The sequence below is a fragment of the Sapajus apella genome, unplaced genomic scaffold (assembly GCF_009761245.1).
Source record: "Sapajus apella isolate SASKATOON/1434 unplaced genomic scaffold, GSC_monkey_1.0 scaffold2, whole genome shotgun sequence".
Classification (NCBI taxonomy): domain Eukaryota; kingdom Metazoa; phylum Chordata; class Mammalia; order Primates; family Cebidae; genus Sapajus; species Sapajus apella.
The window spans coordinates 85,498,614-85,524,137 of NW_022436942.1; the positions used below are offsets into that span (position 1 = coordinate 85,498,614).

General features: G+C 40.9%; 1 long non-coding RNA gene across 1 annotated transcript in view; it reads right to left on the bottom strand.

Moving 5' to 3' along the window:
• Positions 1-5,268: 5,268 nt before the first annotated feature.
• The window catches only part of LOC116557229, a 34,003-nt gene continuing 13,747 nt past the window's right edge, over positions 5,269-25,524 (bottom strand). The window contains exons 2-3 of the long non-coding RNA XR_004271428.1: positions 7,174-7,198; positions 5,269-5,489 (exon numbers count right to left, since the gene is read on the bottom strand). This is a non-coding gene — a long non-coding RNA (uncharacterized LOC116557229). The remainder of the gene's footprint in view (positions 5,490-7,173; positions 7,199-25,524) is intronic.

Consider the following 25,524-nt stretch of genomic DNA (forward strand, 5'->3'; position numbering starts at 1 on the left):
CCAGCACATGACTGCAGCTGGACCAATCAGATGGGGCTTCCTGTAGCTGGGAAAGCACGGCCTCCCTGACCCCAGGCCCTGGGCTGACCCCAGGTCTGCTGCTCGCTGCGGCCTCTGGCTTGGGTGTGACTTCCTCGCATCAAGAAGCGGGAGCGCAGAGAGGCTGGCGAAGCTGGATTCGAACTTAGGGCCGTGGCTTCCCAGTCCTTTCCAAAGGCTTCTTTCTCACACGGAGCCGCGCACAGGTTCCCGTCTCATCTAATTTGCAGGTGGACTCGGGAACGAGGACTGGCTGAATTCGGCCACCGCCTCATTTAACGTGGAGCCGTCACTCAGGACGCGGGTCTCACCCGGAGACGAAGCCGGCCTGCCTGTGCGTGGCAGAGCCGCAGCCCCGGGCTGCAGAACTGGCTCCGGCAACTGCCTCTCCTAACGGCACCGGCCACTCTCCTCCCTACCCTGGGAGTCATCGGGACTCGGCTTCCAGAGCCGCCATGCCGTTCACCCCACCTTCATGTCAAGGGGGTCACAGCACCCCCATCACACCGAGGAGGAAGCTGAGGCCAGGAGGGCGTCTGGCCGGCTCAAGGCTACAAAATCCTGCATCTTCTCTATTCTAGGTAAATATTTCTGTTGGGGAATTATTATTATCATTATTATTATTATTATTTCTCTTAAAAAGTAAGATGTACTCTGTTTCCCAACATGCACTACAGCACTGTAGCAAAGGGAGCAAACTTTAGAATCATTCTTGACCTAGAATTCTGGGCCAACCACTAAGCAGGTGACCTGGTGTGAGATGTCATTTTATTATCCGAAAGTAGAGCTTATATTCTTACATTAGTGTGAGGATTAAATGCCATAGTCTACATAAACTCACACACACTATCTTCGTCCTTCTTCTGAGCCTTTACATTTGCAGTTCCCTCTGCCTGGCATCCTCTACCCCCAGATCACGGCATGCCTCGCCCCTGTTTGTGCAAGTTTCAGCACGGGCACCACTTCCTCTGACAGGTCTTCCCAGACGCCGTCTCTAGAGTCCTTCAGCCCACTCACACCCAACCCCCTCTCTACTCCCTTACCTCCTATCTTTCCTTCATGACTAGTCTGTCCCCATCTCGTTATCAGACTTAAACCACATCAATTTTTCTGCCTAATTGTCTGTCTCCTCCACTAGAATGTCGGCTCTGTGTGGTCAGGGCCAGCTCCCTTCCTCCCACTTCCCATTCACCACCGTATGCCTAGGACCTAGTGTTTGGTATGCAGTAGATGCAGAGCAAAGATTGCTTGAAAGTGTGAATTCAGGAGCTAATGTGATGACTGAATGAACTGCTTAGCATGGTGCCTGGCCTTGTCAACAAGTGGTAATAGTCATTGTAAGTAATACTACTACTTTGCCTCTTCCTCAGAGGAAGAGGTCTTAGTCCTGATAAGATATACAGGGGCCCACTTACGTTAATTGTTCCTGTTAACCCTCAATGTCTCTGCAGCAGTAGGCAGCCCTGGCCTGTACATGAGAAGTTAGCAGTACTCCCTAAACTCAGCTCCATCTTGGCAGGTAATCCACAAGCTTCCTAAGGACCTTTGCATGAGAGGGGCACTCGGGAGCATTGGCTTTTCACATCCTGTGCCCTGATGACACAGAGATAGTCCCAAGCTTCTCAGGACCCTCTTGCCTTGCAGCTAGCAGCTGCATATTCCAAACTAACCCTGGGTAAGCACTGTCATCCACCAGTCCACAGTGCTGTTTAGGACCTGGGGAAGGCCTGCGAGGGTCTTTCACGTGCATCATCTGACATTGCTGATGAGGGCATCATTCTCTAATGCAGCTATCCCCTGCGCCTTGTGCTTAGGGAAACGAATTTCACAGCCAGGGCTGCGGCTGGCTTCCTTGTAAATAGGCAGATCCAGGCTCTGGGCCATTTGTGGTCCTGAGAAGCCATGACAGTGACCAGTCTATATTCTTTGGTCCCAGACCCTAGTTAACTGACAGGATTTAGAAAGCCCAGATATTCACAAAAGAGCAGATATTATTTTAAGTGGGCCCGCCAAAGTATCCTTGTTTTCACTAAACTACTGTTAATGTAAAAATAGCCTGAATTTTGTATCAAATTGTCAGTCCTCATTCTTTCATCTCCCTGCTTTGGCACACATCAGAACCAGCAAGCCAAAAAGCCTGTGCACTGCTTGTCATGTGCTGGCATGAAGCCTGAACCATGTATGTCCTGGTAACACAAGGAACCCCTACCCTAACCACAATATAACCCAAGCTGGTCATCTGTCTCTGCTATCCCAGGACATTTATGCAGCTCTTTGTAAACCTGCCCTGATCTCCCCAGAAAACTTTGTTATGTAATAAATCTTGTTATTCCTTCTTGCTTTGTGTGTGTTGGTGGAGGTGGCGGGAGGTGGGGGTACAAGTAGCAACATTGTCTTAATTTGTATTTTTTATGATACATTTTGGAAATTATTTTTGAAGGGTCATAATCCCAAAGAGAGAGAGAGGAAAGAACGACTTACTACTGATTTCAGGAAGATGAACTGCTCAGCTACTAAGGCAGCTGAGACAGAAGAATTGCTTGAACACTTGTTAAAAGTGAAACGGTGAAACTTAACTTTCTGGTAAAAATTAACAAAAACTGTAAAAGTTTCACTGTTGGGTCAAAGGGCTACTATTTTTCTGTTAAAAAGGTATACTGGGAAATGTTAGAATTATTAAATACACAGTAGAATCCAAAGGAGTCTCTGTTCTTTACTAATCATAAAGGTTGAAAGATAAAATTTTCTGTCTACCTGCTTCAGTTTTATTTAACACAGGGCTTGTGCGCTATGTAAACCCATAGTTCCTTCTGGGATGATTCTCCTCAACCCAGGGAAACCCTTAGGGTTCACAGCTTTCCTTCTAAGACCCCACCAGATCTGAACTATCCATCCTCTGGAGCAGTGTTCCTCTCAATGTTCAGAGCCTCCCCTGAGCCCCCTCAGACCTGCGCATACTCCCACTCTCTGCTCTCATAACACCCCAGACTGGCCTGGTTGCAATTACACTACCACAATAACCAGAATTGCACTCATATTGTCAAGTGTGTTCTTGGTTGCTTCGCGTCGGCCTTCCATTAGATCATCGGGTCAGGGCTCTTTGTTCCTTTTGCTCTCCATTTCATCCTGCAGCCCAGCCCTGGGACTAGCGTCTACTAGATGCTCATTTAACATTCATGAAATGTTGTTGAATGAGTGACTGTTCTGGGCCACTGCAGGAAATAATACATTCCCTAAAAGGTATTTAGTGCAGAAAAGATGCACTCTTTAGGGGCTGAGGAGCTTTGACTTTTCACATCCCGTGCCCTAATGACATGGAGATAGTCCCTAAAGAGCCTGTGCAAATTATAAAATGGTGCTTTTTCTATCCCTCGCAAAATTGTCATTATATATCAATTTGGGTAAATCAATACAGTTTCTTACCATCTTTTGAACAGCTGTCCTATTAAATTCATAAACCTACAACGTCTAGGGTGTGAATTACTTTGCCTTAAACATGTCTATGGGCAGTGCACAACCTGCACAACCTTACTCAGCAGTCCTGAGCGTGTTCAGAGATGCACAGGCTGGGAGGCCACTCACTCGGGACAGAACCTGATCCTACTGCAGCCAGGCTGGATGGCCCTGTGCCCCTCCACTGACCTCTCCTGGAGAAGTGTGCTCATGATTCCCCAGGCCATCCCCATGTGGCTTTCTCTACTGAGACATTTTAGATTCTAAAGCTGTAAATGGATTTCAAATACAATCACACAAAGTAGATACTGAGCTAGAAGTTCATCCACATCTTAAGGTTAACCCGGGTCTTAACCCATCATCCAAAAAGGAGATGCAACAAATCTTTTAGGGAAATAAGACAGTGACATTCTGGGAAAAGTGAACTGAGAAAAGGTGAGAGAAGGCATGGGGAGGGGCCCAGGAGTGTGATGAGGTGGTTTTTGCAAGGGTACTTTTGGTGGGATTGCATCATACAGTGACTCTCTGGGGGTCAGAACTCTGCTTTGTCTAGACCATAGCTACAAATTATGCTGCCCCCATGATGTGATTAGGCACAGAGCAAGGCTAAGGCAGCTCCACCTTTGCCCTCCCCAAAGCTCAGATCATTGGGGACCCCCCTCTTTGTCTCTCCTGAGAAAATGTGTGGTCTCTCACGGTGACCCGTGAGCCTCTAGGGACCCAATAATCTGCGTTAGTCCGGGAGAAAAACACAAGCAGCTGACTTTTTTCATCTGCATTTTTCAGGAGTTTAGAGTCAGCTACAAATAAAACAGTGCTGTTATCTAATATGGTGGCCATTATTTTTTTTTTCTCATTTTTACCTGAGGAGTAAATTATACAGGTTATTTTATCAGGTGAAGTTTTAAATGAGCTTTGGTATTAATATATAATACAAAGTGACAGGCTCTATTACTGCAAGGAACTGAAGAGAAAATTGGAAGTTTACTTCTTACAGAGGAACCTGGAGGCCCATAGAGAAACAAAGAAACCATTTTCTGTTCTTGACAGAGAGAGCTTTTCTCTCATTTGAAGATGTAGACCTCACAGTCACAAACTGAACTGTGGCCATTCATTTAAAAAGTCATATACAGACACAACACAGGTTTGAATATGATTTTCTAAATCCAGATGTTTCCTGAAAAAAAAAATGTTTCCACAATGCAATATCCAACATGAATTCTACATTTTAATCATAAAATACTTTCATAAACCCCATTTTGAAATTTTAGACAACTCAGTTCATTGAATAATTATGTCGGTCCTGTAGATCAGGAGGGTAAAAGGAACCAGTAGTGACTACTTTATTTAGTAAATATCTTGACAAGCCATAGCATCTCTGCTGCAACTACTAAACTCTGTTGTAGCCAAAACCAGCCGTGGACAATACATAAAAAAAGAGACATGGCCGAGGTGCATGTATTTGTCCATTTTCGCACTGCTGTAAAGAATATTATCTGTGACAGGGTCATTACAAAGGAAAGAGGTTTAATTGACTCACAGTTCCACATGGCTGTGGAGGCCTCAGGAAGCTTACAATTTGGCGGAGGGCAAAGACACCTGCTTCACAAGGCAGCAGGAGAGGAGAGAGTGAAGGAGGAACTGTCAAACACTTACAAAACCATCAGATCTCATGAGAACTCACTCACTATCACGAGAACAGCATGTGGGAACCACCCCCATGAACCAATCACCTCCCTCCTTCAACATGTGGGGATTACAGGTCCCTTCCTTGACACATGGGGATTGCAATTTGAGATGAGATTTCAATGGGAAGGCAGAGCCAAACCATATCAGTCCCATAACACTTTATTCACAGAAACATGGTGGACCAGATTTGGCCTTGGGCTTTAGTTTTTTGACCTGGGCCATAGATGACTGTCCCTCCAACCCTGCCTGAATCAATTCTCCCGTAAGATTTGTGGTCTCCATTCATTGCAGCTCCATGCTTTTTGTTGCTGAAAGAAAAAAAAAAAATCTTGATTCCTCATTCTCTTACACCTAAGATGATATCCATCAGCAAACCTCATCTCCACCTTCATGTATTTAGAATTTGAACACTTCTCACCAGCGCTACCTCCAGAGCTTCCTCCCTGACTCAAGCCCTTGTCATCTTGGCCTCAATTACTGCTGTGCACGCCCAAGCAGCCCTAGCCTTTCCCCTTGATGCCCGTGGGCCTTTGCCTGACAGCACAGTGATCCTGTTAAAATGTCAATCAGACTCTTCTTCTCACACCATGTCACACACACAGTCAAAGCCTTTACAGAAGTGGATGGAGCCTATAATGCGGTTTCCTGTGTTCAGCATAGTCTCCCCATCTCCCCCTACCCTCAGGCCATCTCTCCCTACTCTCCTCTTGGTCTCACTGGTCTTCCTGCTGTTCCTGTAACATGCCAGACACATTTCTGCCTCAGGATCTTGGCACATGCCATGGCCTCTGCTGGAGAGCTCGTTCTCCAGGTGGTGGCAGAGCTTATTTATCCATTTTTTTAGGTTTCTCGTTGACCTTCTCAGGGCAACTTTCCAGAAAAACGAATCTTCACACATCAAAATATTATTTCATGCTTCTCTGCTTTATTTTACTCCTTAGCAACTTTTCTAACCGTCTACATATTTTATTTATAGATTGGGTCTACTGTTTTTCTATAAGAGCCAGAGATTTCGGCTCATTTTTTTTTCTTTTCTATATCCCCAGTTCCTAGGATAGTTGAGGTAGCCCATTGATAGGTGTTGAATGAATGGACAAATGTGTGAACAATATTGTTAGCTCTGCAGACAGGATACTGAAGATCCAGGTGATTTTTATACATATGGCTAAGCACACTCAGATCTTCAGAAGCAAAACTAACGAACATTAAAATGGCATGCCATGGTTTACTTATTGAGCTGGTAAAAACTTACTTTTTATAAAGTAATATCCTGTGTCAGGAAGGGTATAGTGAAAGAAACATTTCCCATACTGCCTATTTCAAAGACAATTAAAGCAGTCTTGCTCCAGAAAACTTTGTCAATATTTAGCAACTGTCTTAACATTGCTTATACAAAGTGATCCGGTAATTCATTTTAATAATCACCTTAAGGAAATAACTGGGGACATGAACAAAAATATGTAAAATGATATTCACTGAAACTTTGTTAATGTTATAAAAAAGGAAATAGTCTAAATACCCGACAATGCAAGTATTAGCCAAATGATGCATGTCTCAGTTGAGTAGTGAGATATCTTATGCCATTGAAATCTTATTTAGAAATGTATTAGTAACATGAGAGAAAAGTTTGCAATATATTGTTATAGCAAACTGAAATGGCCTCAGTTCTTCCACCTCGGCATACACCGATGAGCCGTGGCCTCCGCAGGGCTGGATGTACTTTCCACCCCTCTGACTTTTGGCTCAACCCTGTTGATTTGCTTGGAAACTTAACATTTCCAAAGTGACTTGCTTTGGCCTGTGACAGGTAGGTAGAGAAGACAGCACACCTGTCTGGAGCCTGGGCCGAAGGAGTCTCATGTATTTCTGTTGGCCCTTATGTGCTTCTGTCATCACCCTCAGAGAGACACAGAGGCTGAACTGCTGTCTCAGGAGAAGGACGTGAGACATGTGGCAGGAGCCACCCCAGCTGAGCTCCCAGGGTGAACTCACCTGGATCATCTGTAGGAAAGATTCACTAGAAAAAAAATGACTGCTGTTTTAAACCCCTGAATTTAAGGATGTTTTATTACACAGTAATAAACCAATACAGCTGCATACTTTAAAAAAGCAACATGTTAAGAATGGTAACCATAGTAAACATGCTTTCATCTTGTTGAGAAAAAGATAGATGCAGAGAAGAAACTAGAAATAACTTTGTCAAAAGTTAATTGTGATTATCTCAAGGCAGTGAGAAAACAGATATTTAAAATTTTTATTCTTTGTAATTTTCCAGGTTTAACATAAACATTAGTTACTTTCACAATCAGGGAAAAGCAAAACTAGAATTATTTCCCTGACAGAGTTCATTTGTGTCATTCGTATGGAAGAGAGAGGTGGAAGGTATACGGTAGCAAAGCAGTGTTGAAATGGGATCTGGAATTAAAAATCCTGCGATAGGTTTCTGTCTCAACCCTCCATCTGCCTAGGAGATACTGTTCTGAGTAACAGAGCAGTGAAATGAGGCTAAGACACTAACAGAGTGACTATAAGGATTATGTGGAAAAACAAACATTTATACAGAAAGGTCATTTAATGATGAATCCAGCTTTTAATTATATCTCAGGGAAGCAGGAGAATAAGATTTGGAGGCAGGGAACCTAAGGCCAATTTATGCTGACTCCCTAGAACTGAATCAGAAGGAAACCCCACCTTTCTATGCCCAAGTAACAGAAGGATCAGAGGCCACTCCCTTTGCAACCCGACCCCCATTTCTGTTCTGCAGTTGAAAAATGGAAAATACCTTTGATTGGTCTTCTCCCGCAACCAGTCATGCTGTCACAGGCCTAGTCTTCATTTGCATGGGGGTGTAGCTTTGTAACTTCACTTCAGTCTCTGATTGGTCATCTACTGTGACCAATCAGACTTGTCCCAGGCAAATTCTTCATTTACATAGGGTGTAACCAAGTAACCAATGGGAAACCTCCAGAGGGTATTTAAACCCCAGAAAATTCTGTAACCAGAGCTCATGAGCCACTTGCTTGAGCCTGCTCCCACTCCACAGGGTAAATCTCTGCTTTCATTGCTTCATTCTTTTATTGCTTTGTTTGTGCATTTTGTGAAATTGTTTCTTCAAACCGCCAAGAACCTGAATGACTTCTAGTGAGTATTTCAAGTGATTCCGACATAAGTTGTTGCTGTACTTCACAGTAACATCAGCGTGAGGTCCAGTGTCAACTTCTGTCAGAATCACTTGAAATACTTTATTAAATGCTGGCTTCTGTTCACCTCCCTTCGCCAAATCAGTCTGGTAGGGAAGCCTGGGAGTCCACATTTTAAATGAAGTTCCCAGGTGTTTCCGAATCCCACTAAAGTATGAAAACCATCAGTCTAAATCATCGAATATTTTTCAAGTATTTGTATTACTTAAGTCCAGCTTTAAAAGGATCATTCTTTGATTCATTAAAAATATAACTTACAAACAGCCTTGGGAAATATGTTTAAATACAACAGGTAAATAAGAATTCATAGCGGGAAAATGCATATATCTGGGGAATGTGTTCATATGTGTTCATAATAATCAGGTTCCACTCAGGACACAGAAATTACACCACTAATTTGAACATTAAGCTTTTAATATAAAAAATATCCATTAAGAGGGATGAAAACTCTTTAGGATATAAGGGGACTTCAGAAAGTTTGTGGAAAACAAAATTAAAAGATAAAAGTAAATATAAACAGTATTTCTTAGCATAAACTCCATCAAATTGAAGACACTTTTGTGAGTGGTGATGGCAGGTATTTGGTCCATCGCTATAGAACTGAGGATCCTGGAAATGTTACCATGTCAATGCAGTCTTTTCACATTATGAACTGAAGAAAAGCAGGTAAATAGGTGCCCTTTAAATATAAATTTATTTCTTAAGAAGAAGTCAGAATAAACCAAATCAGGATTGTAAGGTAGATACCTAATGGTTTCCTGTGGAAACACTTGCAAAATTGCCATTTTCCTTATTTTTTAAAATTTTGATTATTATTTTTCTCTTTTATTGAAGCAAGTTCTCCCTCTGTCACCCAGTTTGGAGTACAGGGGCACAATCATAGCTCATTGCAGCCTCAAACTCCTGGGCCCAAGCAATCCTTTCTTCTTAGCCTCTCTATTAGCTAGGACTATAGATGCTTGTCACCATTTCCAGCTAAGGTATATTATTATTATTATTGCATTATAGAGATGGGATCTCGCAATGATGCTCAGGCCAGTCTCAAACTCCCGGGCTTAAGCAATTCTCTCCAATTCTTGGGCTTAAGCCCAAGTGTTGGGATTCCAGATGTTAGCCACCATGCTCAGCTGCAAAATTGCCCTTGTTTGAGGAGAGCAATGACCAGGAGCTTTGTATTGTGATGGTGGAGAAGGACTGTACTGAAGCTTACCTGGGTGTATTGTGATGGGGGAGAAGGACTCTACTGAAGCTTACCTGGGTGTTTTGTGATGGTGGAGAAGGACTCTACTGAAGCTTACCTGGGTGTTCTGTGATGGTGGAGAAGGACTCTACTGAAGCTTACCTGGGTGTTTTGTGATGGTGGAGAAGGACTCTACTGAAGCTTACCTGGGTGTTTTTCTGCCAAAGCTTTGGCAACCTTTCTCAAAACACTCTCATAATAAGCAGCTGTCATTCTTTGGCCTTCCTGAAAGTCAATAAGCAGAATACCTTCAGCATTCCAAAAAACTACTGCCATGGCCTTTGCTCTTGACCAGTCCACTTTGCTGTGACTGGACCTCTTCCACCTCTTGGCGGCCATTGCTTTGATTGTGCTTTGTCTTCAGGATAGTGCCAGTAAAGCCATGTTTCATCTCCTGTTACAATTCTTCAGTGCAGTGCTTCAGGACCTTGGTCCCACTTTTTAAAATTTCCAAGGAACGAAAGTTTTGCTCTTCTCTGTGGTTGATCTGGGTGCAACGGTTTCTATATCCACTGGTTGGAAAGTTTGCTCAACTTTTATCATGAGCCTGATTTATGTAAGGTGAACCACTTGAGATGTCTACAGTGTTGGCTATTGTTTGTGTTGTTCATCGTCAGTCCTTTTCTTTCTTTTTTCTTTTTTTGCAGAAAATATCTTTCTTTCTTTTAAGTACAGGTTTGTTACATAGGTGTTCAAGTGCCATGGTGGTTTGCTGCATCTGTCATCATCCTGTCATCTACATTAGGTATTTCTCCTAATGCTATCCCTCCGCCACCCTCCCACCACCTGCTATCCCTCTCCTATCCCCCCACCTCCCAACAGGCCCTGCTTTGTGATGTTCCCCTCCCTGTGTCCATGTGTTCTCATTATTCAATACCCACTTATGAGTCAGAGCATGTGGTGTTTGGTTTTCTATTCTTGTGTCAGTTTGCTGAGAATGATGGTTTCCAGCTTTATCCATGTCCCTGCAAAGGACATGAACTCATCCTTTTTCATGGTGGCATAGTATTCTGTGGTGAATATGTGCCACGTTTTCTTTATCTAGCCTATCACTGATGGGCATTTGGTTTGGTTCCAGGTTTTTGCTATTGTGAAGTGCCACAATAAACATATGTGTGCATGTGTCTTTATAATAGAATGATTTATAATCCATTGGGTGTATACCCAGTAAGGAATTGCTGGGTCAAATGGGATTTCTAGTTCTAGATCCCTGAGGAATCGCCACACTGTCTTCCACAGTGGTTGAACTAATTAACACTCCCACCAACATTGTAAAAGCATTCCTATTTCTCCACATCCTCTCCAGTATCTGTTGTCTCCAGACTTCTTTTTTAATGATCGCCATTCTAACTGGCATGAGATGGTATCTCAGTGTGGTTTTGATTTGCATTTCTCTAATGACCAGTGATGATGAGTTTTTTTCATAGGTTTGTTGGCTGTCCTTTTCAATTAGGGCACAAACAAAAAGAAATTCTTTCCTGCAAATTGATGTGGGCTTCATTTTCAACATTGTTTTGTTTATCGTTAAAATGATTTAACCGTGTGTAAACTGCTGATTTCTCTTAGGCTTGTTCCCATAAACATTTTTTAGTGTCAGTTATCTCTATTCTTCACCTAAGTTTCACCATAAATTTGATGTTTGTTTTTGCTTCCATTTTAGCAGGATTCATGTTGCACTCACAGGGACTTTTTCTTAAACTGATGTCTTCCTCTTCTTGCTGCTGCTTTAAAATAAATCCTACTCAGATATGCTACAAAAAGTCAGTATAAGTTTATTTTGATGCAAAAATTGTTTTGAAATCCATGCATAACTTTTCCATAAATATACATTTTCCATGAATTTTTGAAGACTTTGTACAGGGATAATAAATGGAAGGAGGTGCTACCACCTCTAGGGCAAAGAAAAGTACCCAAGAAGTGAAAAACATGAAGAGTACTTTCTCCCAAGCTGAAATTCATTGAGCTAGTGTGGCTGTACCCTGTTATGTGATTGGAAAGTGTGCTGTATGTCTTGGGCCAGAGCTGGTACCCAGTTAATAAGCAGAACTACCCACCGGTGAGCCAATGAAACTCACTGAACAATGAACACCATTGGCCCTCTGCAGGCTGCTGGGAGCTATGCCACAGGAACAGAAAGAAGACACTGTAATCAGGAAGAAGAGCCCTTCCTCAGCTGTCCCTTTCACTGTCTCTCTAGCACCCCCATTGGAAAAGGTCAATATTGACAAATGAGAAATGTTTACAGGGTCGGGCTCCAAGACCACAAAGGAGGGAGAGAAGGATGGAGTTGGAGCTGACAGACAACAAACAGAATTGGCACATTACTTTTCCCAGAAAGTTCAAGATCTGTGTTCAAAATTTCCTGCCATAACTTACAACACTATGTATGGTGTTAATTTTATCTTTGTTATTCTGCCTGTACTAAATCTGTTATCAATGAATCCGTACTATTTGAAAAGATGTTCTGAATAATTATGATTATTCATTTTATCAGGACCTCAATTTTCGAGGGAGCCAATGAAAACATAGAAGATAACATAGTTGTGTTTCCCATGGGTCTTTAGATCAAATGATAATCAACTATATCTAAAATATTTAAATGTCTTTGTGCTTAATTCTTATGGACAGGGAGAGCTGAATCTCACTTTTGGAATGAGGACTACTTGTATGTTTTTCTACTTTATCTTCATAATAAAACAGGAACAAATGCAATTACTTCCTTCCAGCGATAAAATGAATGAGTACATTCATGAAAAGACCCTCAACTCACATAAGAGATTGTGAAAGGAAGGGTGGTTTTCTGAGCCTTCAGGGATGCAGAGTCACTGAGAAACATTAGTCTTAATTAATAACAGAGATTAAACTTAAACATGCTTGGCAGCTGTTCCAATATAGTTTTTTGTTATCACAACAAGCATACTTTATCTCTACAGCGATAAGCAATATGTAACAACAGGTGCCAAAACTCTGTTTGATGATGTGACATTTACATATGTAGTTGGTATTAAATACTTTGTTTTTGAAAATTCCTTGGGACTAATTATTATTGTTGCCTAATGGGAAGTTTAAATGGGATCTTCAGTGGTAATAATTGTAACCAGTCATCAGTGCTTTATGTCTCAATTAATGATGCCATCCAGAGAACAGGAATTGGGACGTACAGAGAAACTGAAATCCAGGGAGAACAAAAGAAAAACAGGAAATCACAGAAATGGGGGAGGGCATCAAATCATAAGATAAATTCTGCCCCAGGCCTTGCTTAAATGATAAAATACAAAGATGTAGGAAAGACCATTAACAATCCAGGGAAAAAAGTAGCAAAAAATTGAGGCAGATTTCATAGTTTGAGTCTAGGCAAGTTAACTGTCAACTAAAACAAAAGTAAATTTAAAAATTAACAATCCACAGGCAAACCAAACATATTCTACTGTTGCTACATTGTGTTGTCAACAAAGTTCTTTTTTTTTTTTTCAATCAAAAAGTAGGAGATATTTTAAAAGACAGAAAAGTGTGGGCCATAATTTGGAAAGTAGAAGTGAATAGTCAAGGGTCCTGCCTGATCCCAGATGCTGAAGTTAGCAGACATGGATTTACAGAAGCTGTTATAAATATATACGAATAATTAAAGAAAAAAGTATTCAAAGAAATAAATGAAAATATTGTATCTATGTGAGAAAGTAATTGCAACAGAGAAATGGCTACTATAAAAATATAAATTTTAGAGTTGGAAAAGCAAAATAATGAAAATTAAAAATTTACTATGTTGACTCACCAACACATTGAAATGTCAAAAGTATGCCTCAATAAAGTTGAATATACCTTAAGAAAAAAAAATTAAATCTGAAAAATCAAGAGAAAAATATTAAAGATAAATTAGCAAGACTTCTTGGATCTCTGAGACAATACCAAATGCCCCAACATCCATGTAATTCATCCCAGGCAAAATAAAAACCAGAAGAGAGAAAGAGACAAGGAAAGGAAAATGAAATAGAGAAATAACAGTCAAAACTCACTAAATTTGGAGAAAAATGTTCTATGTCTAAGAAGTGCAATGAACTCCAAGTAGTTTAAACACAAGCAAACCACATCATAGTCAAACTTCAGAGCACCAAAGTAAAAGAGAAAATACTGAATTCAGCCAAAAAAAAAAAAGTAAGTATTAAGACACATTACATAGAAAAAAAAAACAAGATAACAATTAACAGCCCATTTTAGCAAAAAATAGAGAATAGCATAACAGCATGTTCCAATAGAACAAAATAGAGAATTCAGAAACAGATTTGTGCATATATGTTCAATTGACATTTTTTGACAATGTGGAATGGTAATTAATGACTAAAAGCATAGTCTTATCCCCTCAAAAAACATTCTTCTACACGAAACTGAATATGCTTGTGGAAATTCAATGATCTTTGACCCTTACCTCATGAAAAATAGAAATTAACTCAAAATTGACATTAGATCTTAATTTAAGAGAGAAAACAATTTGTCTTTTGAAAGAAAACAGAGAAGAAAGTTCTGTGACATTTATTATGAAATTCATTAGGTATGACACAAAAAGCCCAAATCTCAAACAAAATACAATGATACTAAAATTTTAATTAGAATTTTATTAAAATTAAATTTTTGGAAGACACTATTAAGAAAATTTAAAGACAAGACACTGATAGGAAGGAAATCTTGGCTAAATCTACACAAAAATTTGTATGCAGAATATAAAGGAACTCACATAAATCAATAATAAAAAAGACAAATACCCAATTATGAAGAAAGAGTGAAATATTTGAATAGACACTTCCCAAAAGCTGATATATGAATGCCTGATAAGTATATAAAAATATATTCAACATTATTAGTCATCAGAGAATTGCAAGTTAATATCAAAATTATCTACCACTACATACTCAAGATGACCAAGCCAGGTGATGGAAATGGTGGCAACAACTGGAGTGCTTGGGCACTGATGGTGGCAATACAAAATTGTGGTATATTTGGAAGACAATTATACAGGTTATTTTCTTTTTTTCAAAAAGAGGCGTATCCATAAAGAATGCATGTTCACAAAATATTCTGTATGACAATGTTTACATCAACCTTCATAATTTATTCATAATTGCCAAAATTAGAAGCGAACCAATTGTCCTTCAACAGATGATGAATGGATAAATTAAATCATATTTGCACAATGGAATACTACCTGTCACTTAAAAAGAATGGATTTACTGATAAAACAATGTGGATGGAAGTCAAAAACATTAGTGAAAGAAGTCAGATGCAAAAGAGTGCAAACATAAAGATTCCATCTATTTCTAATACATGAACTGTTAGGAAAAGGCAAAACTATAATGTCAGAAAGCAAATCAGATTTGCCTGTGTCTGGAGATAGGGAACAGGGATTTCCATCAAAAGATCATAGGGAGATTTGGGGGCTGTGATGGGAATATTGTATATCTTCAGTGAATTAGTAGATACAAAACTGTAAACATTTGTAAAGCTGATTGAACTGTATTCCTAAGAAAGGTGAAATTCATTCTAGGCAAATTACATCTAAATAAAAGTCTTTTTTTAAAAAAAAGCATCTTGTTTCTAATGTCCAGAAACCATTACAAGTCAGGATTCTTTTGACCACAGAGAAAAAAGTCCATTTATTGTCCTAATAAAAAATATACTAATTCATAAGCTCTTGTAATGAACATGCCAGAGATGGCTTTAAGCATGGATGAATCCAAGGACTCAGAGATCCCCTGGAAATTTGTTCTCTTCATCTTTCGCCTGTGCCTCCTTTGTGAAGGTTTTCCTCTCAGGCAGGATCTCCCTTCGTAGCAAGATGGTGGCTGGAAGCTCAGTTGTTCTGACGGTAGCCTTGGGACTGATAAGCATCTAGACCATCAAAGTCCAGGTGATGTGAACCAATCACTGTGGCCAGGGAGATGGTATATGCCAGTTGTCTAGAACCATCACCAGCTGAACCTCATGGTACAAGAGCCAGGAACAGGTAGTTTCCCAGAGGAAAATGAGCATGCTATGACCAGAAGAATTCATAATTAGCCGGCCAGTAAAACAAATATTATTCTGTGTGTTCTGAATGGGAAAGGAAAAGCAAGCTCACGTTTTATGGCCATCTTCCATGTTCGGAGGATGTATTCTAAATGATTCATGGATTCTCATGGCTACAAGCATTTCCGTGGATATGAAAGTATTTATTCTAGCTGCAAACTACAAATAATTTTCATAAGGCTTCTCTTACCTAACTCACAGACAGCAAGTGCATGTGCACGTTCCTCATGCAGTGTAAAGCGTAAAGTGCAATGGTCTTTCAGTCACTTCACTTACACCATCATTAACTTACCTTGGGCAGCAAGCCACATGTATGGTCCCTGCCACAGTACAGCAGCCTCTGGGTCACCTTATTTATGCCAACATTGGACCCCCTCCCCTTGTGATTACGGCGCCCTCGCAACCCTGAAGTTTGAAGTCGTTCAGCATTTGGTAGGGCCTCTCTCCTGTAAGTCAAGCCCATGTTTATAGTTGCTGAGTCATGCAGCCATTTGACCAATAACAGCAATCAATTCAAACCTGAGTCCCCCTCACTCAATGCCCTTCATCTAATTCTATTCTTCTCTGAAAGACAAGGGCCTTGCTAAGTATTCAACACCTACCTTGTTACTGAATTCTTGTGACACTGAGATGCCTGCATATAACCATCCCAATTTTGTTGTCCATGATTGATCTTCACAAAGGAGGTGGTAAGCATAAAGTGTGGATCACTTTATACACACCACCTCCTCTACCACTGCTCTGTGTGCTCTCCATGCTGCCCTGGTCACACAGACCTCTTTGCTGTTTCTTTAAGACACCAAGCAGGCATCCGTTTCAAGGTCTTGCTGATTGTGGTTTCCCATTCCTGGAATGAATCTTTCCAAAGTAATAGTTTTATTCATTCTTGCACTTCCTTTGGGTCTTGCTGAAATAGCATCTTATGCTTCCATGAAAGACTTCTATGGGCAATCTACGTAAAACAGCATCACACTTGGTGTCTCAAATAGATTGCTAAATAAATTTACTTACTGGGTTTTAGCGAAGAATAACTTGGAACTCAGGGTGATTACAAGTCTTAGCTGAGCAGGCATAGCTGAAAAGCAGCACAGCCAGGACTTGAATCTGTGTTTCTCAGGCTCTAAACATGCTCTTCCCATCACACCACGCTTCTACCAACCATTGAACACAAAGGTTTCACTTTTGAATCAAACCAAACATTACCAATATCTACAACATAGAAAACTAATGAAAGCAGAGGAGCTGTCCATCAGTTTGAGAGCCTGAATCTGTTGCATCAACCAGATGCAACATAGTTGAGAAGCACTAGTGTGGGCACACCTGGGCCTCAGGTCTCACCTACTTGAATCCCGGCACACCTTGGCTCAAGACTCTAAACCTCAGATAGTTTAAGGGGTACCTCTTCAGGTGACACGATCTGGGCCTCCCAGCCCTTTGTTGAGAGCTACTTCCACTGACTATGGTTGGTACAGGCACAGTCAACAGGTCATAGACTGCAGATCAGGACCTACGTCCTAGTCTGGGAATGGAGACTTTTCTGAGCAACAATTTCTCAGAGCAAATAGTTTTTATTCTCCCTGGGCTCCATCTAACGGAAAAAGCCAGGCTCACCAAAAAAATTAGGACTAAGCCCCATTTAGGTGGTATAATAGTTACAGTTAAGTCATTGTCACGTGGTGGGTGCTGTTAAAGCTCACTATTTGTGTTAATCCATTGAGTCTACCTAACCCTATGAGATAGTGTATCTCTCAGTCCTACTTGGTAACAAACATCACAGCAAACCTCAACTGCTTCACACACAAGATGTTTTTCTTGTTCATTGGTTTTCTTGACCTATGCACCAATCACTGATTAATTCAATATTCCCAACCATTCTGTTACTACAGAAAACCCAGGGAAGTGAAACTAAAATATTGCCAGTCATCAAGGTAGAAAGAAAAAATAAACTATGGGGGGGTGCCACTGGTGATTAAATGCCCTGCAGCACGAGTGACATGTTATCACTTCTGTTCAAGAATCAGATTCATTGACTTGGAATAAAAATAGAGGAGTCACCCAGGATGTTTCTCTATTTTCAAGCATCATATTAAAAAAATAATAATAATATGGTCTTAATAACTGTGTACTTGAGTCCCAGCACCATGTATTTATTGCATCATATTTAGTCCCATCAGCAAGTTCTAGTGGCTGTGACCTTCAAAATATATCCGGAGTTCTACCCCCTTACTCTGCCTCCACTGTTGTAGCAGAGCCTGGCCACCACCACCTCCTGTCAGATGCCCGTCCTGATCTCCTGCCTGATCTTCCTGTCCAGTTAATAGCACCTATCTTACTTCTTCCCTTCATAGCATTTAGCACTGTTCAAAAGCTTATTACATTTATTTGTGTGCTGAATTCTCTCTCTCTTCATGGGAATGCCAGCTCCGTGAGTTTTCCTTGGTACTGTAATAAATTATGATAGACATAGTGGCTCATAGCAACATACATTTATTATCTGAGAGTCTGGAGGTTAGAAGACTGAAACAGGTTTCACTGGATTAAAATCAACTGTCCACAGCACTGCATTCCTCCTGGAGGTCCAGGGAAGAATCTGCCTTCAAAGCCAGCCATGCCCAGCTTCGTCTTCCTCAGGCTGTGTCACTCTGGTCTCTGCTTCTGTCACGACACCTCCTTCTCTGACTCTCTGCCTCCCTCTTTTATCCAAAGGCCTTTGTGATTAGATAATCCAAGATGGTCTCCTTCATCTAAAGGTCCTTAATTTCATCACATCTGAAAAGTCCTTTTTGGCATGTAGGGTAACATAATCATAGGTTCCAGACATTGGGATATGGATGCTCGGGGACTAATTATTCTGCAGTGTTCTTTTTAAAAAAAAATGTTTCAGGAGCTTTGTACACAGACGTGTTCTTGGTTTTCTTCTACGCTGAGGTCCCTGTCAGGGGACCTTGGCAGGGGCTGTGGCCACAAACAACACACTCTCCGCTGTGCTCCAGAGACACCACCAGCAGCCAGTGGGCCTGGAACCCTGGAAATGTTCTCCCACCTGGGATGCCTCTAATGTTTTCCCACCTGGGGTATCTCTAATGTTCTCCCACCTGGGATGTACCTCGCCTGGAAAACTGACATTTTGAAACTCCGTGAGGTGACCAAGAAAGCCTTTTTCATTCCTCTAATTTTGGTTCTTTAAACCAGAATTAGAAACTCATTATTTCAGGAAAGAAAGCATGAGTCTCAATAGAGCCTGTTTGTGTAATGTCTGTATTTTGTTTTCAAAGCAAAACCATTTGTATAACTCTATCACCTAACTATATAGATACATGGAACTAATTTTTAATAGGTGTAGAATTTCAGTTTTACAAGATGAGAGGAGTTACAGGAATGGATGGTGGTGATGGTTGTATAATATGTTTGTGTTGAACACCACTGAACTGTGCACTTAACAATCATTAAAATGGAAAATTTCATCTGTGTGTTTTAACACAACAAAATGTAATTTTATAAAACTGAACAAGAAGGTTAGTTGCTTTATTCCGAACACATCAAAAATGCATGCTAAGTGTCATTCCCAAAAGCACTTGACTAGAACGTAGGGGCCTGGCAGTGTGATCATGAGCCAATCTATCCATTGTGTAGGTCTTAATTTTCACAACTGTAAAATGGGCATAATGCCAATTGCCATTCTGGATTACCCACTCAAGTGTTCAAGACAAAAACCCGTGTGTGCCCCCTACTTTCTCTTTCTTTTCCTTAGCCCCAGATCGAGACTACTAAGTCCTCTCTGTTGAGAAACACTTAATTAAAACCAGCCTCTCCACACCAGTGCCACACCAGCATCCAAGCCAGCACCACCTCCTGCTGCAAGAGCTTCCCTGTAGCCTCCTTGTTCCCGCCTGAAGCCTGAAGACTGTTCCCCTCACTGCAGCCACATCACTTGATCCTTTCAAAACTCTCATCTGATTATGGCACTACCCAGCTTCAATGTCACATGGCTTCTTACTGAGCTCGGGATGCAGACTCCAGTCCTGGTGGCCTTCAGGGCCCTGCCTGGTCTGACCCATCTGCGATCCCAGCTGCATCTGGCCCCTCTGAACAACCTCTCCCTCCTACCCATTATCTGGCCACACTATACATCCCTGCTCTCTCTGTCCTGCTGCAGAGCATTTGGCTATGTTCTTTCCTGCCTTGAATGTTCTTCCCACGTCCCACAGGTCTAGTGAGCCCATTCGGGATTTTCATTCATTCAACAGCTGTTAATTGGGCACCCACTGTGTGTTTGATTATGTGTTTAGTGGGATGCTTATGGGATGAACATTTTCCTCCAACCCCCCCCCCCCACACACACACACACACTGCCACCAAGTCCCATGTGTGTCTTTCCAGGGGCAAGCTGACCTTAGTCCTCTACCACCCACCAACCAACCCAAAATGCAGCCATGATAGGGAAAATGGGAGAGCAGTGGACATAAGGAAGAGGGACAGGGGAAGGAGAAAAAATAAAGAAAGAGATACACATTTAAGAAAATGAAGAAAAAAAAAGAAAAGGAGTGGAATGAGGGAAAAGGAGGGCAGGCTGAAGGGATGCTCCTCAGAAGATGGCATCCAAAAAGCTAAGGTGGCTGAAACTGTCATTCCCATCTCTCTCTCAGCTCCTTCTTTAACATACATTTGTTGAACATACATGAGACATCAGGTTCTCTTCCAGGTGGCGCATATTTAAAAGTATGGAGATAAGCATGAGCTGCTCTCAGGGAGCTGGCATTCCCTTGAAGAGAGAGAAAAGTCAGACACAAATAAACCTAATAAGCTTTTGAACAGTGCTACATGCCATGAGGGGAAGAAGAAAGATAGGTGCTATTAACTGGACAGGAAGACCAGGCAGATCACGACGGGCCTCTGGCAGGCAATGGTGGTGGCCAGGCTCTGCTGTGACAGTGGAGGCAGAGTAGGGGGTTGAACTTCAGGTATATTTTGAAGGTTGCAGCCACTAGGACTTGCCGATGGACTAAATATGATGCTTGAAAATAGAGAAGCATCCTGGGTGACTCCTCTATTTTTATTCCAAGCAGTGGGATGACAGTGGTGCCATTTGCTGATTAGGGAAGACTTATGGAAAATTCGGTCAATACAAAGAATGGGACTTTGAAGAACCTCCTGAACTCTGGAATTACCAAAAGCTTAGTAAACCCTTTACCAATTAGGTTCCCAGAAACGAATGCCACGGGCAGTGTTAATTAACAGGAGTTTCACTGAGTGAGAGGCTTGTCCTTAGAATTACAAAGATGCCCTTTGAACTACAACTCACATCAGAATCACTAAGTATTCAGTCCACGGACTGGGAGCAGAAATTTTTATCGATTAGTAATGGAACAAGAATGAATTTCTGGTGAAAACACAAATGGCCCCTAGCCAAGTGACTATCTATCAGCTGATCACTTGAGATGATCTTGCTGGTGTGATGCTGAGGAAGGTCTATGTGTCTTGTCTGAGATGTGACAGCCAACAGCAGTATCACTGAAATCAGTAACAGTGCTATACTCCTCATCACTGATTGACAAACATTCCAGAGGAAAGAACTGGGACTTAGAAGACGTGGAGTTTAAGGCCTGTTTAGGCACTGCCTGGCTGGGTACAACAAACAAATTCTCTGAACCAGAGTAAGAGCAGGATAAAGGACCTGGGAAAGGTCACCTTATGCCTTAGTTTCTCTTGGAGGTTAACCTTAATTAGATGATGAGCAATGTTTCCATCTAAATCAGACACACTCTGTGGGCTTTCAGTGCTGGGTCCATCCTGCAGACCCTGGTGGAGCAATGGATGAAAGGAGAATACAGGTATGCAGTGTAAGAGCAGCTAGGGGGCTTCTCGGCACTAGTGGCCGAAGAAGAGAGCAGCCCAAAACAGCTGGAGCTAGAGCCAAAAGCCTGGAGCCAAGATAATCTGCATGTAATTAACATGCTGTCCCCTTGTTTCAGGAAGCAGTCACCTGTGCAGATGACCAAAGGCTGGTTTCTGGATGACATAGTAAACAAGTCTATTTAAGATCACTTCCCCTACATTTCCTTGCACCTACTACTTACCCTCTGCCTCAGGGTGAGAGAACGGCTGCCTTCAGCTTATTCTCCCCCAAAGCTATGCAGAGTCTTCTGACCTTTCAGAAGCCCAGCTGATTGAGACTTGAGATGGGGATGGTGATGCTGACATCAACAGGAGCCAAGTGTGCACGTAGGGGAAGCAGGCCTGGCTGGGAGTGGGCACAGTGTGAAGATCCGCAGAGTTTCAGGTGATGGATGAGTGTGTGGACTCTGAAGTCAAGCGGCCTCTGGGAAGTGCTGCCATGCCTGTGTTGCAGGTGGGGACACTGAGGCTCAGGGACATCCAGGGACTTGCCCCAGGTCCCACAGACAATTAGTGGCAGAGCAGAAAGTTGAAGCCAGGTTGGCCTGGCTCTAGAACCCAGTGCTCCTAACCCTGTGCTTTAGAGGAGCTTTGCCATCTATGGTCTCTGATGTGTCACCTCCTAGACCTCTCTGCTCAGACTGGCCAAGACAAGAACAGGACCTGATGTTCCCATTCAGGAAGAAGCTGACTGACCTTCCACCTCTGATCCCCTCGCTTTTGCCACATGGAAACAGCCAGAAATGGCATCAATCAATCAGACTATCTCCCATCTTCCCCTCCCTCTTTACCTCACTTTCTTTCCCTCTCCCTCCCTTTCCCCTCCCTTTTCTCACTCTCTCTCCCTCCCCTCCCTTCCTCTGTCCCAATTATGATATCCTTTCTCAGAGCCAAAGCCAAGAACAAGATGTATAAATAACAGTTAATTCCAGAAATACAAAGCAATTAAGTGATCTATCACATTAACAGTGTGAAGAACACACACACAGACACACACACGAAATCCCATTCATTGATGCAGAAAAGGCATTTGATAAAATTAAACAGCCACTAATGACAAAAATTTGAGGCAAACTAGGAATAGAATGCAATTCCTTTACTCCAATAAAAAAAGCATCTAAAAGTACTAATAGTTAACAACATACAGATTGAATGTTTTCTCTTTAAAACAAAAAGAAAAAGGTGAGTTTGTTCTTACCACTACTATTCAACATAGTGATGAAGTCCTAGCCAGTGCAATAAGACAAGACAAATAAGTAAACAGGCATGCAGATTGGAAAGGAAGAAATAAAATGCTTCTGTTTACAGATAATAAAAGTATCTTCACAGGAGATTTCATGCAATCTATATAAAAATTGCTAGAAACATAAGAGGAATTAGTTGTGGAAGGTTGTAGAATACAAGGGCAATGTGAAAAAGCAGCGTATTTCTATCTGAATGAGGAATTGGAAACTGAATTTAAAAACATACCATTTAGAGCAGCAACAAAAATGAAATACTTACATATAAATCTAACAAAACACAGACACTGTCTGTATGCTAAAAACTACAAAATGCTGATAAAACAAAATGGAGTATACGGCATTCATTAATTTTAATCAACATCAGAAAATGAAAATTCTCCCCAAATTTATCAGTAAGATTAATGCTGTTCCTTTCCAAATCTTAGCAGAAAATTTTTATAGACATATGAACTTATTTGAAAATGTATAAAGACTGTGGAAATATAATAGTGAAAACAATTTGTAAAAGTACAGTCAGAAAAACCATGTTGTCTGATGTTACAACTTTGTATATAGCTACAGAGGATTTCCCAACCTAGACGCTGTGGAATCAGATAACTCCAGCGATTGTGCAGACCTTTACCCACTAGATGCCAGTAGCAATACCCACTATCAAATCATGACAGTTAAAGGTGTCTACAGATGGTGCTAAATGGTTAACTGTGTGGCAAAATTACACCAGATGAGAACAATAATTGTTAAGACATTATGATTGGCAGAGGGGCCAACACATAGGTCAATGGAGCAGCATAGAGGCCCCAGAAATATAATCACATAACTATAGCAAACTAATTCTTTTACACAGATGCAAAAGCAATTCGATGGAGAAAAGATAGTCTTTTCAATAAATGGTGTTGAACAGATATCCACATGCAAAAACATATAAATAGAATAAAATAAAAACCTCAATAAACAACTTAATTCTTAAACCTTACACAAAATCTACCGCAAAAGGGATCGTATATCTAGAAATAATATGAAGAACTATAAAGCTTTCAAGACAAAATTTATTGTGGCCTGGGGTTATAATAAAGGGTTTTATTTCTTTGGCATAACACCAAATACATAACCCATAAAAGAAAAATTCAGTAAATTAGACATTGTGAAAACTAAAACCTTTTGCTCTGCAAAAGAAACTATAAAGAAAATGAAAATACAAGCTATAGGCTGAAATAACATATTTGTAAATTGCATATCCAACTAAGCTTTCACATTTAAAATATATAAACGGCCGGGCGCGGTGGCTCAAGCCTGTAATCCCAGCACTTTGGGAGGCCGAGGTGGGTGGATCACGAGGTCAAGAGATCGAGACCATCCTGGTCAACACGGTGAAACCCCGTCTCTACTAAAAATACAAAAAAAAAATTAGCTGGGCATGGTGGCGCGTGCCTGTAATCCCAGCTACTCAGGCAGCTACTTGCCTGAACCCAGGAGGCGGAGGTTGCGGTGAGCTGAGATCGCGCCATTGCACTCCAGCCTGGGTAACATGAGTGAAACTCCGTCTAAAAAAATAAATAAATAAATAAATAAATAAAATATAGAAACAACTCACAAAACTCAATAATAAGCAATCTAACAGCCTGATTAAAACATGGGCAAAAGACTTGAACATTTCACCAAAGAATACATTCACATAGCAAAAAAGCAAATGAAAAAATGTTCAACATCACCAACTAAAGGAAAATGTAAGTTAAAACCGCAGTGACATGCCCGTACCTCCCTATTAGAATCGCATGTTGCACATTGGCCAGTGCTGATGACGATATGAAGCAACTGAATCTCTCAGGTGTTGCTGGTGTAAATGCAAAATGGTACAACTGGTTGGCAAAACATCTGACACTTTCTTATACAGTTAAACCCATCACATGGCCCAGTATGTGTACCCCTATTAATTTAGCCCATATAAACAAAAAAGATATGTCCACAAAATTGTGTACACAATTGTTCATAGCAACTTTATTTGCAGAACTAAAAACGCTAAACAATTCAAATGCCCTTCAGTGGGCAAATGATGAATTGTGTGATATCTGTAAATGGAATAGTATTGATAAACACAATAACATAGATAGATCTCAATGATCATTATGCTGAATGGAGAAAGATTAAAAATATACTTACTATATTACTTTGTTGTTAGAACATCCTAAAAATGACAAATTATAATGTGGAGGACCGATGAGGTGTTGTCAGGCATTAGGGTTATAAATAGCTGCACCCTTTTTCTATATCTGATTGTGGCGATGGTTATATAACTCTATGCACGAAGAAAAAAATCATAGAAATTTACACGAACCAAACAAAACCCAACAAAACAAAACCACAACACAGTGCATTGAAAAATTCATGACATTATAAAAAATCTATAATGTATCAATATCAATTTTCTAATCTTGAAAATTGTGCTGTAGTTATACAAGATCTTATCATTGGGACAAACTGGTTAAAGGATACATGGGACCCCTCTACCCTCATTTTATAACTAAAATACAGTCTAAATTATTTCAAAATAAAAAGATAAAAATAAATAGGTACAAATTTAGACACAATTTAGTCTCACGAAGAAATTCTACATTTAGTTGTCTATCCAAGAGAAAATGAAAGATGTCAACACAAATTCTTCTGCACTAGTATTTATAGAATTATTAATTAGAAGAGTCACACAGTAGGA